Raw genomic sequence first — 9496 nt, forward strand, 5'->3', positions numbered from 1 at the left:
CCTACATGAATCAAATCATACGTTTTTTTGTTTTCAAAACAAATTTCTTCATATTATTACAATTAGAAGTTTAAAGGTCGCACAATGAATAGCATAGGCAAGGGACACTGACATTACCTTAGCAGAACAATGCCGTAGAGACGAGCCATATATTCATATGATCAAGCCAGGACTAGGAATGGCCAGGCAATGGCAGCTGATGACTCAGCAGGTAGATCTATAGGCTCCCCAAAACCCTTCATTCCTTAGCTGACACACTACAAGAAACCATCGAGCTTGAGCGAGACTCGAACTTGGACGTATTCAATAGACTACCATAACCCAAATGAACTTTTTCTTATTACGTCGATGATTAAACCTGGAGGTAGAGGTTAAAATTTCTAGATATATTACTTACTCTGTCCTTATTGTGAAGGTCTACGAACCTTATAATTCAATTTACATAGGATTTTTCCTTTCGAAAATAAATTACAAATACTGTACTGACTATCTTTCTTTCTCTCAAAACACCTCTGTGCAATGAAATTATTTTTACCTGCTACACACGTTGATGTCAATTATATAAAGGGAACGGATGAAATCAATTAACTGAAGCCAGGTGGAAAACCTCGGCAATGTTCTCAGAACCCCAACTACTGCCATTGTAAAGAACAAAGTCAACGTTGAGAAACAAACGAGAAAAATGAATAGTTGACTTAGTAACGAAGCAGTTTGGTGACGCAAGAGAATAATTTGCTTGCAATCTCGATCGTGAGAAAAGCGACCTATTGTTCTTCAACTGAAAAGGTTTATTTTTCACTTTAAAGAAAAGGATCAAATGTTTAGATACAACAGATAAGACTTCTGTTATTCTTTATTCATTGTACCTGCAGGGTTATTTTTTTTTTGGGGGGGGGGTGCTTTTTTTTTACACTTGAAAATATTTGACGTTGATTCTTACTACCGTTTAGCTGACAGATAAAAAGGAAGACAAGAGTATATTGTTAAGATCATAGACCTTCATATTTCCAATAGGTCTTTAAGGCGAACTCACTCTCTCTCTCTCTCTCTCTCTCTCTCTCTCTCTCTCTCTCTCTCTCTCTCTCTCTCTCTCTCTCTCTCTCTCTCACACGAAGATTAGAGCAATTTAGCAATATCCCCTATAAAAGAAATGGTTTTACATTTTATTTTTGTAGGAGAAAACCAATAATTCAAGTACCCAAGGGATTTAGTTAAGTAAACCGTGTGGGGGGAAAGAAAAGGCTGAGAAGGACAAATGAAAAGTGAACTTGACGCGGAAAGAATTGAGAAATTGTCGGCTATTGGATTTTGTTAAACAAGCTGTGGGTCCAGAATTTCATGTCTTGGCACTAGAAGGAAAAGGCCGTATTTGATTTACTAAAATGAGATAAAAGTAGTCTTTGAAAAAAAATTAATTGTGGTTAACACTGCCAGTGCTGAACAATGTTCAGGAAAATACTAAGTTAGCAAAGTATAATTTAGACCAGAAGAAAATGAAGAATATTGATCTTTATAGAGGAAAATGAAGAATACTGATTTTTTTAAAGGAAAATGTATCAACTCATTATTAGAATAATGCCTGAAAAAAGACTAATAAAAAAGCTGAAAAGTCCCCATGGTAAAGACTAATGCAATATAGAAAAAAATCGGATACCTTGGAATTGCCATCAAATGTTGGAGTAACTCCAGATGTTTGTTAATATATAAGAGATTGAAGAGGTATCCTATTACTGGAAAGCTATGGCGATGTATTGTTGTCAATTTGAAAAATGAAAAAAGTTTAGTATAAATTACGTAACTCCGCAATGACTTTCTTAAAAGGAATAGAAGTTGGAGTTCGTTAGTATCAAGTAAATATTTATTTCAGAATCACAGATATGTGGAAAGCGTGTTTAAAAAAAAAATAACTTTTACTTATTGACATAATAATGCACTTAACTAGGCTCTGGAGGGGTTACCTTTCGTAAGTATAAAATAAAAAACAAATAAGTTAGTTTAAATAAAAAGATTTTCGGGGTAACATATGTTAAGAGGGATGTTTGGTAACTGGGAAGAGACAGGCTGCATGAGAAGTCGTTGAGAAGGCATGAGAAGAATGCCAGGTCTAAAGTATCTGAATAAAGCTTAAAAGTTCCCGTGTAGGTATAAAGCCAAGAACAGGAAGGGTACAAAGGAATGTTGGTATTTAACTGCCATATTCAATAGAACAATTTAAGATGAAACCAGAAGGACGAATCACTCAAGGTTACGAGCAAATCGAACATGCATAAAAACAAGACTAATTATTGCTGTTTTTAGAACTTTGGTAAAATCAATGGATTATGCAATTGGGGATTAGTTCGTGGGAATGAGCATCTCTTGAATTTCTCGAGAATAGACAGAAAATAACCTATAGAAAATATTGAAGCCTCAGACCCAGTTATTAAGATAAACATAACAGTTGAAGACCAATAGAGGGATGTTTATGTGGAAGGCATTGGGTTTAAACTAAGAGAGCAGTTGAATCAAGGTCAATTGAACATCTTAAAGTTAATTATTTTTTGCAAAGAGAAAATATTTTCCCATGGGTCATAGAGACGGGATAAGAAACTTCATCATTGTAGAGGAAAGCTTTTGCTTTAGGGTAAAAAAGTACTGCGATTCTTCTAGGAGAAGGACTTTCCAAAATCAAACCATTGTTCTCTAGTCTTGGGTAGTGCCATAGCCTCTGTACCATGGTCTTCCACTGCCTTGGGTTAGAGTTCTTTTGCTTGAGGGTACACTCGGGCATACTATTCTATCTATTTTCTCTTTCTCTTGTTTTGTTTAAATTTTTTTATAGAGTATATAGGAAATATTTATTTTAATGTTACTGTTCTAAAAGAAAAACTTATTTTTCCTTGTTTCCTTTCCTCACTGGGCTATTTTCCGTGTTGGGGCCCCTGGGCTTATAGCATCCTACTTTTCAAACTAGGGTTGTAACTTAGTAAGTAATAATAAAAATATTACTAGCTAAGCCACAACCCTAGTTGGAAAAGCAGGATACTATAAGCCCAAGGTCTTCAACAGGGAAAATAGCCCAATGAGGAAAGGAAATAAGGAAACGGGTAGAATAGTGTTGTGACGGAGCCGAGAGAGGAGTTGTGAACTCAAAGGCAGATTGGAAACGACTGAGTTATATATTAAGGAACACTCTTCTTTATATACAAAACGGCAAGGCAACCGGACATGGCATGTTCGAGGGACAGACAAAGTTCAGAGCAAAACCGGAGACATGATCATTCAGGTTCTTTTTAGTGCGAGGGAAGAGCGCAGATACAAGCATAATATATACAATAGGAATTATGTACAATTGTGTGACACACGGTTGGTACATGGCTCCCCCTCTAAAAATGACATACTGAACATGTTAAATAGGTGCCCTGAATCTGGAGAGGTAGTAGTAACAACTGCGCCGATGAGCAGCAGTGAGTGGCTGTAGAAGTCGTTGGTTGGGGTGCGAGCAAGTGGTGGATGATGGTTGGCCGTGTTGCCGCTCCGGCTCGTCACGGGGTAGGCGAGTGTGTCCTACGGCATTCATAGGCGAGTGTGTCCTACGGCATTCATAGGCGTGTGTGTCTTACGGCATTCATAGGCCTACGGCATTCATAGGCGAGTGTGTCCTACGGCATTCATAGGCGTGTGTGTCTTACGGCATTCATAGGCCTACGGCATTCATAGGCGAGTATATCCTACGGCATTCATAGGCCTACGGCGTTCATAGGCGTGTATGTCCTACGGCATTCATAGGCGTGTATGTCCTATAGAATTCACGTCAGCTTCGGTTGAAGTTGAATAGGTGTCCTCTTCGTCACGAGTGGAGGCGTCGATGGAGGTTTTGAAGGTCATGAAGTGGCTGTCCATAAGGGCACGAAGCAGGTTCACCTCACGAGGAGAGCCGTCTGCGGCAGGTTGCAGGCGAGTGATACTGGTCATTTTCCCGAGGGTGAGCGAAGCCCTTTGGTCCCCCAACGGTTGTTGAGAGAGCTGAAAAGGCGTTGCTATACGGGCGGCTGGCGACGGCGAGTACTGCTGCAGAAGGTATGCGTTGACGGCGTCATAGTAACGGTGAGAGGTGTAGGGGGGTGAGGGAGGCGGGAGGAGCGAGTCACTCCGGGGTCACCAATGTGACGGTGCCGAGTAAGGGTGTGAGCGAGTAAGGCAGATTGGAAACGACTGAGTTATATATTAAGGAACACTCTTCTTTATATACAAAACGGCAAGGCAACAGGACATGGCATGTTCGAGAGACAGACAAAGTTCAGAGCAAAACCGGAGACATGATCATTCAGGTTCTTTTTAGTGCGAGGGAAGAGCGCAGATACAAGCATAATATATACAATAGGAATTATGTACAATTGTGTGACACACGGTTGGTACATGGCTCCCCCTCTAAAAATGACATACTGAACATGTTAAATAGGTGCCCTGAATCTGGAGAGGTAGTAGTAACAACTGCGCCGATGAGCAGCAGTGAGTGGCTGTAGAAGTCGTTGGTTGGGGTGCGAGCAAGTGGTGGATGATGGTTGGCCGTGTTGCCGCTCCGGCTCGTCACGGGGTAGGCGAGTGTGTCCTACGGCATTCATAGGCGAGTGTGTCCTACGGCATTCATAGGCGTGTGTGTCTTACGGCATTCATAGGCCTACGGCATTCATAGGCGAGTGTGTCCTACGGCATTCATAGGCGTGTGTGTCTTACGGCATTCATAGGCCTACGGCATTCATAGGCGAGTATATCCTACGGCATTCATAGGCCTACGGCGTTCATAGGCGTGTATGTCCTACGGCATTCATAGGCGTGTATGTCCTATAGAATTCACGTCAGCTTCGGTTGAAGTTGAATAGGTGTCCTCTTCGTCACGAGTGGAGGCGTCGATGGAGGTTTTGAAGGTCATGAAGTGGCTGTCCATAAGGGCACGAAGCAGGTTCACCTCACGAGGAGAGCCGTCTGCGGCAGGTTGCAGGCGAGTGATACTGGTCATTTTCCCGAGGGTGAGCGAAGCCCTTTGGTCCCCCAACGGTTGTTGAGAGAGCTGAAAAGGCGTTGCTATACGGGCGGCTGGCGACGGCGAGTACTGCTGCAGAAGGTATGCGTTGACGGCGTCATAGTAACGGTGAGAGGTGTAGGGGGGTGAGGGAGGCGGGAGGAGCGAGTCACTCCGGGGTCACCAATGTGACGGTGCCGAGTAAGGGTGTGAGCGAGTAAGGCAGATTGGAAACGACTGAGTTATATATTAAGGAACACTCTTCTTTATATACAAAACGGCAAGGCAACAGGACATGGCATGTTCGAGAGACAGACAAAGTTCAGAGCAAAACCGGAGACATGATCATTCAGGTTCTTTTTAGTGCGAGGGAAGAGCGCAGATACAAGCATAATATATACAATAGGAATTATGTACAATTGTGTGACACACGGTTGGTACAGTGTGCTTGCGTGTGCCAAAGAACAGGAGTAGCATGGCTAATGCAAACCCTTTTTGGTGAATGACTCAGTAGAAGAAGAGAAAAATAAAGTTTTGATATTAATAAAGTAGAATAAATACTTCTCATTCAATTAAGCCAAAAGGTTTTTATAAAAAGAAAACCATAATCATTTTTCTTCCTAAAATCCTTGTTCATCAGTATTCCAAGAGCACGATCCAACGATGTGATGAAACAGCAAAAGTAAAAAAAGCGATAAAAAGAAAGTATATAAAAAGAAAAATTCTGGAACTCACTTCGAGATCAATCGGACATTTTGAAAAGCCAATTTTGCGAAGAGAAAATAAAATTCGGCGAAAGGCGAAGGTCGGAAATCTTCCGTCGAACTTTGGGATGTGAGGAAAATACGAATTACACAGCTTTTCTCTCCGAAGTAATTTTATTTAAAAGGTAAAGTCAGCGTATTAGGTGGTCTGGTAACTTTGGTCGAAGTAGTTTTGAAATTCAAGGACATTCAATTGACTATATATTGATCGTTCATGGAGGCAATGATATTCTTAATTTCAATAACGATATGCAAATATTACTTGCTTTTTTTTTTTAACTATATTAACAAATAAATATCCATATACTGCAGTTGAATATCAATTAGTTACGTTGATTCGGTGAAAGAGAGAGAATATGAAAAACCGACAAAGCCTTCTAACGAGAATGGAAAGGTTGATTGTGAGATTGATAAGGTAATTCATAAGAGAAAATTCTGAAATATTCCCTCAGAATTTTTCTTGGGCTTTAAGCTTGATTAGAAATATTGAATGATACCATTTCAGTTGATGAGCCAATAATTTCCTAATAACTTTAAGTTATTTGAGTGAGCATTTTAGTCTCATTTAAATAAAACTTGTGTAGATAATTTACTTGAAATTAAATTGTAGTTGATTAAATTATTAGGATTTAACATTAAACTACATAGACCATTTTATTTAGATTTAGTCAGAGTGAATAGGTTAATTAAGAATTAACAGAAGGTGATAGAATGCAAAACTTTACAATAATTTTTAGTGAATATGTAGCCACTAACTGAACTCATCCCTAGCCAGTATTTTAATAGTTTTGATGAGTAAGTGGGTTCGTCATCTTTTAAACCAGTGACTTACCTTACTGAGCACTATTACTTGCATGCCCACTCAAGATCTTCGGAGGCTTCTTGTTGCAATGGGGTTATCAAACCTCCCTTTCCTTGGAACCACCTCCTCTATTGGCAAGATAGAGCAGTGCAGCTAAAGAGCTGCTTTTGTGACAGATTGGAATACGTTTGTGGCCCACAATGTGTCAATATATTGGCCTTTTCTTTTGAAGAGGTGTCCCTTTTTAGTCTATGTCTAGGAACTGCACCAAATATAAGGACCAAGGGTTAGGGGGCTGGGGTGGATTGTTAGTTTTGTTAGTGTACAGCACGGAGGCCATTGTACTGTAGGTATTCCTTTAGGGTTTTTGCTGCGTTCCTTAGGCCTTAAGCTGCACTTACTTTGTATTCTATTACTTTGTCCCCGGTCTCACATCGTTTCTCTCCTGTTCTCCAAACCCTTTTCATTTACTTATAGTGACAGTAGCGTTTCCCCCCAGTAGCTATTCGGCGCTGAATGCCCTCCTAGGCCCCAGCTCCTGTCTGTCTTGCCCAAAATCATAAATGCTTCATGATAAGAGAAGAAATACTGCTGGGACATTTGTCTTGTAATTGAAACTTTGCATTCTGAGAGACTTCTTGTAATAGAATTCCCTTGCTTGAGGGTACACTCGGGCACACTATTCTATCTTATTTCTCTTCCTCTTGTCTTTTTAAAGTTTATGTAGTTTATATAGGAAATTTTTATTTTGATATTGTTACTGTTGTTAAAACAATTAATTTTCTCCTTGTTTCCTTTCCTCACTGGCATGTTTTCCTTGTTGGAGCCCCTGGGCTTATAGCATCCTGCTTTTCCAATCAGGGTTGCAGCTTAGCAACTAATAATAATAATAATAATAATAATAATAATAATAATAATAATAATAATAATAATGAAGCTTTGCAGTCTGGGAGACTCGCCGTGTAATTGAAGCTTTGCAGTCTCTGACAGAAGTCGTGTATTTAAAGCTTTGCATTCTGAGAGACTTCGTGTAATTGGAGCTTTGCAGTCTGGGAGACTCGCCGTGTAATTGAAGCTTTGCAGTCTCTGACAGAAGTCGTGTATTTAAAGCTTTGCATTCTGAGAGACTTCGTGTAATTGAAGCTTTGCAGTCTGGAAAACTCGTCGTGTAATTGAAGCTCTGCTGTCTTGGAGATTCGTCATGTAATTGAAGCTCTGGAATCTGGGAGACTCGCCGTGTAATTGAAGATCTACATGGCTGTTGTTTGATGTAATGAGATAGATCGCCTTTGTTGATGCCATTAAAACATTATAGGTTTCGAATTCTCTCTTTAGTGCAGAGGCCATTTGATTTTAATGAATTTCATAATGAACAAATTTCAAAAAGAATACTTGTCTTTTGTTTACCAGTCATCAAAGGAACTCGATTCTGACAAATTTTTGCCATGATATCAGATGCTATGTTTGATGCGTATAGTTGATATATTTATGAAACATATAATATATATATATATATATATATATATATATATATATATATATATATATATATATGTATATATCTATATATATATATATATATATATATATATATATATATATATATATATATATATATGTATGTAAGTATATATGTATGATAAATTTTGTTCATTTAGACGTGTTTTTATCATATTTCAAATGAGCCTTATATTTTAATACATTGATGTCTCGATTCTCTTACCGACCACGGGATCAGAGTCTCGAGGCGAAATAACTCAAAGACAATAGCATTTGACCGGCCGCGAATCGAAGAACCCTTGTCCACGATGTTTGTATGACAGTGACCGTACCATTTAGCTACAAGACTCGGTAAGAGAATCCAGACATTAATGTATTGAAATATATGGCTTATTTGAAACATATACATGTATATACTGTATATATATATATATATATATATATATATATATATATATATATATATATAAAATATCCCACACATTATGAAAGATGAAATTTAATGAGCTTTCGAAGGGACCATCTCCCTTCCTCTTCAGAAAACAATTATGTTTTCTGAAGAGGAAGGGATATGGTCCATTCGAAAGCTCAATAAGTGTAATTTTTTATAAATTCTGCTTTATATTATTTATAAATACACGGAAAATAGTGTATTTTAATGTAAAAATGTATGATATATATATATATATATATATATATATATATATATATATATATATATATATATGAATAAAAGGATGTATTATGACGTCATTCAATATAATTTAATGATAAAATTGCATCATGTCTTTATGATGTTCAGATAGAAAATTCACCAAATCACGATGTATCTCAAGCATTAATTAAAACTGGGAAATTATCACGAATTAGGCTTATTCCCTTAAACAGAGTATTATGTGTAAACTCTAATTTTGTTTACATAGTTGATTACCGGGTTAACTTATTATTCAAACGATCTGATCCGGATTTTATTTTATTTTTTTATTTTTTTTTTTGTAGTTATCAGGATAAGCCTGGACATTGTTTCACACTTTCAGAATGATGATGAATAGTAAATAAAGCATTGAATGATATTGATGATGTGACTACTTTCGTCTTGGTAAGGGGAGAAGGGACTCTTTAGCTATGGTAAGCCGCTCTTTTAGGAGAAGGACACTCCGAAATCAAACCATTGTTCTCTAGTCTTGGGTAGTGCCATAACCTCTGTACCATGGTCTTCCACTGCCTTGGGTTAGACTTCTCTTGCTTGAGTGTACACTCGGGCACACTGTTGTCTCTTGTTTCTTCTCCTCCTTGTTTTGTTAATGTTTTTATTGTTTATATAGGAATTTGGAAGGGTGTGTGAGAGAAGGAAGTTGAGAGTTAATGTGGGTAAGAGTAAGGTTATGAGATGTACGAGAAGGGAAGGTGGTGCAAGGTTGAATGTCA

This window comes from Palaemon carinicauda, chromosome 28 (assembly GCF_036898095.1).
Source record: "Palaemon carinicauda isolate YSFRI2023 chromosome 28, ASM3689809v2, whole genome shotgun sequence".
Taxonomy (NCBI): Eukaryota; Metazoa; Arthropoda; class Malacostraca; order Decapoda; family Palaemonidae; genus Palaemon; species Palaemon carinicauda.